Source organism: Myotis brandtii, unplaced genomic scaffold (assembly GCF_000412655.1).
Source record: "Myotis brandtii unplaced genomic scaffold, ASM41265v1 scaffold3, whole genome shotgun sequence".
NCBI classification, from domain to species: Eukaryota; Metazoa; Chordata; class Mammalia; order Chiroptera; family Vespertilionidae; genus Myotis; species Myotis brandtii.
Genome location: NW_005361457.1, coordinates 1112561 through 1121313, shown reverse-complemented (window position 1 = coordinate 1121313; position 8753 = coordinate 1112561).

The following is an 8753-nucleotide window of genomic DNA, read 5'->3' as shown; positions in this document are numbered from 1 at the left end:
CTAGTCCTGCAGATGAGTGGATAAAAAAACAGTAGTATATTTACACAATGGAATGCTATGTGGCAATAAAAAGGAAAAAACTCTTGCCATTTGCAACAGCATAGGTGAACCTGGAGAGTAGTATACTCAGTGAAATAAGCCAGTCAGAGAATGATAAGAATCACATGATCTCACTCATGTGGAATCTAATGAACAAAATAAACTGATGAGCAAAAACAGACCCAGAGACATAGAAGCATGAACAGACTATTGAACCTCAGAGGGAAGGCAGGGGAGGGTAGGTGGGAAGATATCAACCAATGAACTTATATGCATATATGTATAACCCATGGACACAGAGGATGGGTGGTGGGGCGGGAGCGAGCTGGAAGAGGTCAATGGGGGAAAATTGGGGACTTATGTAATACTTTTAATAATAAGATTAAAAAACATAAAGTAATGCCGAACAGAGGTACTAAAGTATTTGGACATCATGTCTGTTTCACATTCAGAAGAGTACATTGGTCAAGGAAGCAACTTAAGTGTAATGTTTACTTTTAGGTGTTAACTTACTGGACTATGGGTCCCCAATTTTTGGTTAAACATTATTATAGACTAGAGGCCCGGTGCACGAATTCATGCATGGGTGGGGTCCCTCAGCCTGGCTGGTGATCGGGCCGATCAGGAGGACCGGCCAGCTGTGGGGAGAGGCCGCAGGAGGTTGGCTGGTGGGGGGGAGGGACCATGGGAGGTTGCCCTGCTGCGGGAGGTTGGCCGGGTGAGGGAGGTTGCCTGTGAGAGCAAACTGACCATCAGGGGGCAGCTCCTGCATTGAGCGTCTGCCCCCTGGTGGTCAGTGTACATCATAGCAACCGGTCGTTCAGTTGCTTAGGCTTTTATATATATAGATGTGTTTATGAGAGCTTTTTTGATCACTTTAACACTTAAATCAAATTGCTGTCTCTCATGTGGGTGTCCTGAATTGAACAAAAGGCTGAGTAAGAGAAAATTCTCTTTTTCTGCCCGACTGTTTTGAGTTGAAGCATAGGTTTCTCCTGCCTTCATACTTGGATCCAGAGTAAAACTCATGCTATTGGCTCTCCTGGTTCCAGGCCTTTGGACGTGGAGTGGAGCTACCCCTTTGGCTCTCCTGAGCATCCAGCTTGCTGACAGTAAACTGTGAGAATAAACAGCCTTCATAACCACGTGAGCCAATTTCTTATTAAAAAATCAACCTCTCTCTTTCTCTGGCTTTCATTTCTGTTCAATGTGAGGAAAATATTCCTTAGAATTATAATGTTTCAATTAAAAAGGGGGGACATTTAATGAGGTTGTGGGCAACTTATAACTAAGTTTTCAAGTTAACACAAGGTGCCCTTTTATTAGGCAGGTGTGGTAAATAGAATCCTGTATATGTTTAATAGGTAGATGAAGAAATAGTGATATTAAATTTTGTCCTTTCTGTCTTGAGAATATGTACTGAAAATAAAATACCCAAATGCGCAAAAGAGACAGCATAGTGTTGTGCACATAACAGATGGCCAATAAATCTATGTAGAATTAATAGATTAACAATTGTAATATGTTCCAACATTCAAAGGATCATGGTGAAATAATTTTCTTCACAACCTATGAAGGATTTCATTGTTCAATATTACATAATTCTTATAAACTTTAAAAAATATGTTTTAAGGAGACATATGTACTACTCTTTGTAATACTTTAAGCAATAAAAAAAATGTTTTTATTGATTTTAGTGAGAGAGGAAGGGAAATTGATTTTAGTGAGAGATGAAGAGAGAGAGAGAGAGAGAAGAGAGAGAAATGTCCATTGGTTGCCTCCTGTGCACACCCCAACTGGGGATCAAACCCACAACCTGGGTATGTACCCTGATGGGGAGTCAAACCAATGACCTTTTGGTGCCTGGATCAATGCTCAAACAACTGAGCCACTCCGGCCAGAGCTAGATTACACAATTCTTTATTTGGAAATTATAAATTGTACCCATATACTTTTGGAGCTAAATTATTTCACTGTTTTGCTACATAATTCACATAAACTATGGCCTGATAAGTCCCAAAGTTTTAATGTTGAATTCACCAGGTAAGTGTATGTTCTGTAAAATAGACATTAGTGTACTTATACAAAATAGACTAGAATGCTGGCGTCTTTATGTTCAGGAATCTAGTACTTGGTTTTTTACATTTTATAAGGAAAGGAATTTCACATAATAGCTGGTGAAGTCCAATAAGATTTAGTAGGGAATTCCCATAGTCCCTTGAAAATATGTGAAGTATAAACATTTTGTTTTTGTCAACCTCTATCTACATAGTGTTTTGAAGTCTCAAAATTATAAAAATTGAATTTTATTTTCTAAATACTTTTTATTAAAGTGGCTAAAAATCCATATGACCAGATATTATTACCTACTATTAAGGTTATATCAGTATAATTGCTCTTGAAAATTATTTATTAAATAATCAAAGTTGGTTCCTTTTTTGTATTCGTATTTATGAATAGATTGGATGATTGTTTGGAATGCAAACAATGGTTTAAACTATGTGTAAAAAGTACCTCCATGGCCTCACAACCAAATATTTGATGCTTCCCAAATCCTACTAACTTAATGCTGTAGAGACAGTCTCTGACAATTCATTTTACCAAAATTACTGCTGATAGGTTTTTATGAGTGTTCTCTTGTAGTGATATTCCTTTTTTAAATTGTAGCTATTTATCTTTATTAGATTCAATCTTTTCTCAACCATTCTTTAGCTTTGCCTCTTTTTACATTTTTAGTTTCCATAAACTTCAGAATACCATATAGTCTTTTTTTTACCATATAGTCTTTCAATTAAAACAAATTAATATCACTCTTATTTGGACAATTTTACAACAATTGTGGAAATAATGATAGTATTATGGGGTGTTGTAAAATGGATTAATAATTGGCTGTGATTCTTATTAGTGTGTAATTGTTAGCTAGTACTATGCTCAGGTACCTCCATCCTTTTCATGAGTACCTCATTGAACTCGACAAGTCCCTTCAGCAAACTTGTAACTGAGTGTCTCCCAAGAGAATGATCGAGAGTGTTAGAAACTTCATTGGACATTAAAAGATTGTAAAAAATCATCTTCACTTCTAGACTTTGACAGTCTTAATAAAGTCTAAAGAAACACATTGAAGAAGCACAATGTTTTAGGGCTAGTTCATCTTTCCTGTTATTTTATTGATAAAGAAATTAAGGACAGTCCGAAGCCATTTCAGTCATCATTAATCTTTTTTCAGAGAGGCATCCCAGTCAGAAATTGAACTCTCAGGAATTTTAAAAAAATCTTCCTGCTACCTTATCCTTCACTATCCTGTACTGTTATTCTAGAGAAATAAAATCCAGAAATAGGTGAAGTGGAACAGACACACAGTAAGGCCATGTCAACATGTGTTTATTTATGTCTTGCCAGTTAAGATGGACAAAATAAAATAAAATAAAATAAAATAACTAGAGGATTTTAAAAACAGTACTTGCAGAGAATTCCATGGTGAGATGGCACATCTCACTTGTCAAGCTGGAAGTGGAGACAGTACAATTTATATCTGTGGTTACTTGCTTGGCTACACCATCCATTATCCCAGATCCCACATTAATCATTTTATTTCCACTTGCCTGACATGACATTCCAACTTCAGGATAGAAAACACATTGTTTTTACCTATCTCATGTGTCATGATTTCCACAGACTTTATTAGTTTTAATACATGCTATTTATTTTAAACATAACAAGCCCTACCTATAACTGTCATGTGTTGTAAGAGTCTGTGGAATTATTCAGTTATTTGGAATCAATTTGCCCAAAAGGGCAATGCTACAAATGCATGTTACCTTTTTATGGCTAATGGTGAAACTTCGTGATGCACTGAAATTGTACTTCTTAAAATAATACTTCTTCTGTGTGCTAATCATCTTTTATAATTTTGCTTCCATAGGTATAAGACTTTCCCAGCCATCTATCCCCACCACCTACTCATTCATTCATTAAGAAATATTGTACCAGTGTACAAGAAGTGCCAGACATTAGGGATTTAATAATGTTGAAAACACTATTTTCGTGCCTCAAAAGCATATGGTCTAGCAGGTGACACAAAGTACTGGGGAAAGCAATACTATTATAACTGTGCAGCCCCCTTCACGCAGTGTGATGCCCGCATTGGTCAAGGGCAAGGCAGGAAGCAGAGAGATCAGTGCAGAGGCTGTTACTAGAATTCAGGCGGCATATGGTGTTGACAAAGGAGACAAAAATCAATGAAAAAGGTTTCAAGAGACATTAGGAAGGAAAGGAATCCAAGAGGACACCCCAAATGTTGGCTTGGGTAACTGCTGGACAGTGGATTGGACAGTTTATATTTTATCCATATTTTAATAAGAGAAATGATCTTTTTATAATAGTAAGTAACTGAGCCCAAGACAACCAAATACTATTTGTAATACCTTAAACAATAAAATTAAAAATAAATAAATAAAGTGCACTTCTCACTGTTATCAAGTTTTTCCTAAATTTTTACTAATTCCTTGATTACTGGTTCTATCATTTATCTATTAAAATGATGATGAGATTTATTCTTGATGGAACTCAGAATTATTATGAGGTTGAGATCACTGCATTAGTTTTAATGTTTGGTCTTTTCTCTAACATAATAAAAACCAAGCATTTATCATGCTTTTCACCTGCCGAGGTGTTTAAAATTGTTCATAATTATTAACTACTTAAGCAATGGGGTAGCTCAGCTCAGCCAATGAAACAATAAGCAGCTCTCTCCACCCAATACTTTGTGCAATGAAAGAACTTGATACTTAAGAAATATTTTACATTCATGTGTCTTTATGCATTGGTTCCTCCTTATAATTTACTAGAGGTCGGGTGCACAAATTTGTGCACTGGTGGGGTCCGGCTGGCTAGCCCTGATTGGGGCTGATCAGGCTGGGCCGGCCAGGGGGAGGGGCTTCAGGCAGTTGGTGAGCTGGCCTCACCCCCAATCAGGTTGGGGGGGCTTGCCGGGGGGAGGGGCTGTGGGCAGTTGGCCAGCCGGCCCCGCCCCCAATCTGCTGGCCAACTGACCGCGGCCCCTCCCCCTGGTTGGCCCTGCCCCCTGGTCCAACTCCCGGTTGAACTCCCAGTTGAGGGGACAATTTACATATTAGCCTTTTATTATATAGGATTACAAGTAGTTAAGCTGAACATGTTACATTTCATATTAAATTATAATAACCTATTTACTTACTAAGTTTGCAAATAAATGATTCACAATTTTCTTTGGGTGCAAACTTGTATTTATCTTCTCAGAATTTTTGCCAGACTAGGGTATCTGGGAAATACTGCCTATCCATTTTATTGTGCTCAGATTTACCTGGGTTCAACAGCAAATTTTATATAAGATTGGGCTTTGCATTTTACTTTCACTTCATTTTCATGTAAGATTGAGCACATGATTTTTGGTGAACATTATCCAACAACATCCTTTTTTGTAAATCTGACTTTCAGTACAAATTCCATAGCTTTAGCTTGTTTAACACTTCAGATATCTCAATCATTTCATTTTGGATGTTATTCTTTGGGCAATATGTTCCTATCTTTATCTTTCAGTATGAATGGCATTCAGCCCCTTGCAGATTTGACAATGACTTATTCAAACATACAATTCCTTCACTTCCCAGTACAGTCCATCTCTCCAATTCTTGCAGCTTTTAAAAAGTTTATTTTATTTGTTTTCACATATTTCCTTTGGGTAAGTACTGTATCAGAAAACAATTCACTGAATTTGTTTCTCCAATGCAGTATAATTTGATACAGTATTGCTTATTTCTCACACTTTCCCCTCTATTAATATTGTTCCCTTGTTACCTTATTTATCATTCATATTTCTTTGACAGTTCTCTAAAAGAAAACCATTTTTCCTGCATTTACTATCACTTTTTCAACCACTGCCAATTTAAATCAGTGCTTAAGATTCTAAGAGAAAAACTTATCTTTTGTTAATAAGAATAAAAACCCAATAAACTATTTTATTGAATTCTTCTGAGAAAAAATAGTTTAGGAGAAATAACTGCTCATTCATACTTTTTTTTTTTAAAGGAAAGGTTTAATTTGAATAATGAAACTTTTTATGTAGGGAGTTCATTAAAAGCTCTTATTGCTATTGTTTTCAACAGCAGTACAACACAACAACAAACATATTTTTAACTGTCTGAGATTGCCGAATTTAGAAGGAGGAATGATTTAAACCTGGTTAGGAATTTATGAGTTGAGAAATGAGCCATCAATGTTAACAGGAGCTTTTTCCTGATCCCAGTGCTGGTCACTGCCCACGTTGAGTAAGCAAGCCTGTCTATTTTGATCTCATATAATACAGGGGGGTAAAAGGTCTAATTAAGGATTCAGTTTTTGTATGGGTACGTCCGTTAGTCCATGTTCTCCATATCTCAGACTAAAGATATTGTCTGGCTGTTACTAAAGTTAACTTCATTAGTGAGTCCACCAGGGTCATTGGTCAGGGAACACAATTTTTTATGATCTTCACTGCTCACATGAGTAGTCTCAATTGCCACTATCTAAAAGCAGCAAGAAGCCCATTTTATACTAAAAGTTGCTTTCATCTTCATAAACGTAAGCAAGTGACAATATAACCAGAGAAATCAACCAGTAATCCTGTTTTCTGCATCTAGGATGGTAATGAAACTATAATAATACCATGAGATAGTACTGAACCTAGAAAACAGGTTTTGAGTTTGAGTCTCTGCTTCACCATGTACTAACTATATGACCTGAGACAAGATAACTAACTTTTGAAATTATTGTTTTTCATCAATAAAGAAGAATATTTTCCCTTTTTACTACAAAGGATTTTTTAAAATATCATACAAGCTAATGTATATGAAAAGTGTATAAATTTTTACTTTAATATTATATTTATTCTAACAACCCCCATAGCCCTCTACTCAAGTGTTACTTATATGTTTACTTAATGCATTTCCAGTAGCAGTCTTGTTTTCCCTAGTCATTTTGAAACTGGGGAACCATTACTCATAGTAATAAGATAGATACAATCAGAGACTTGCCTTGACAATGTCTTTATATTTACAAACTATATGTTTTCTCAGTATTCATAGTTTCTATTTTAAAATAGACAATTGGTATTTTAATCACTCATTCGCATGTTCTTCCCCCTCCCTCCCATGCAGTCTAAATACTTCAGACTAAAAATTGTAGTGGAGTCCTAATTAGTTTTGCTCAGTGGTTAGAGTGTCAACCCTCAGAGTGAACAGTCTTGGGTTCGATTCCAGTAAAGAGAGCATACCTCGGTTGCAGGCTCGATTCCTTGACCCCAGTCAGGGCATGTGTGGGAGGCATACAATTGATGTGTCTCTCACACATCAATGTTTCTCTCTGTCTCTACTCCTCCCATCTACTCTCTCTAAAAATCAATGCAAAAATTATCATCGTGTGAGGATTAAAAAAAAAAAGGAATTCTAGAATTGGGCTTAGAGATTAATACTATTCCTTTTTAATTATGTAAACACAATGTCCCCAATATTTTTTTAAAGAGCAGCTGTTTCTGATGAGTTCAAACCTTATAATGAATCAAAGTCTGTCACAGGAATAGTGAGCTTGACTTTGACCAGATAAGACTTCCCTCAAGGGGATTGGTGGGGAGCTATAATCTGGTCTAGTTTTTTTAACTTTTCACTCTGTTTCCTTTTAGTTTTTTTCTATGGCCCATGTCATCAGCATATCTACAAGTAGGGGAAAAATGTCTGAAATTTAGTTATGAACAAATGGTACATAGCAGCAGTGATTATATTAAACTATTTAGCAATTGCTTTAGTGTGAGCACTGACCACGCACCGACACTGGCAACAAGTTCATGTACACGAGCAAATCACAAGTGGATGTCAGCCATGCTTACCAGTGACTTTAATAAAAGTCTGTCAGTGGAAGAAGTTGGAATAAATACATGTAATTATAAAAAGAGTTGTAGCATTCCCCTATTCATTATAAGCATAAACTGCTTAAAAACTTATTGGTCTCACCTCAAATTTTGTGAAAGGAATTCTCAGAAATGTATGCTTTAGACTAGGTTTTCACATAGTTTCAAGTAAGATTTCACAATCTTTAAAACAGATAAAAGAGAAGCTGCTTTGGTTAAAGAAGTAGAAACCTCTGGTACCTTCTCCATCAGCCCCTGAGATACCTCCAGGACACGCCAATATTGTATAAAAGTGTGAAAGTCCCAAAGAGCAGGGGGCACTTCCAAGTCCTAAAAGTCCAAATCTGTATTAATTTCTTTAAGTAGAAAAAATAAACAACATAAGAAATAAGTTTTTTTGATACTTGGAGCAGAAGCATTAGTATATAGATGTGTTGATTGAAGTGACCTTTTGGTACAATTCTTTAAAACACAAGAATCATGAAATTTTAATATACTAGCATTTGCTAAATATATATTGGACACTCACCCAAATAAAGTATTCTCTTCAGGCCTTCAGAAGATCCAAAGATAAGGACATATAAGCCATGTATTCAAGGAACTTCATTGTTCTAGGTTAATATCCATCAAGGCATATCTTTCCAGATGTCTTATTTAGAATTTCCCAGTCGTTGTTGTCCTCTTCCAATATTAATGTGCATTCTGTGTTTCTTGAGATAGTATGCCAAGGAAAACTCTACAAAAGACTCTAGAACTCTAGAAAAAGACACAATCTTTCTGAGAGTGCCATTTGGTT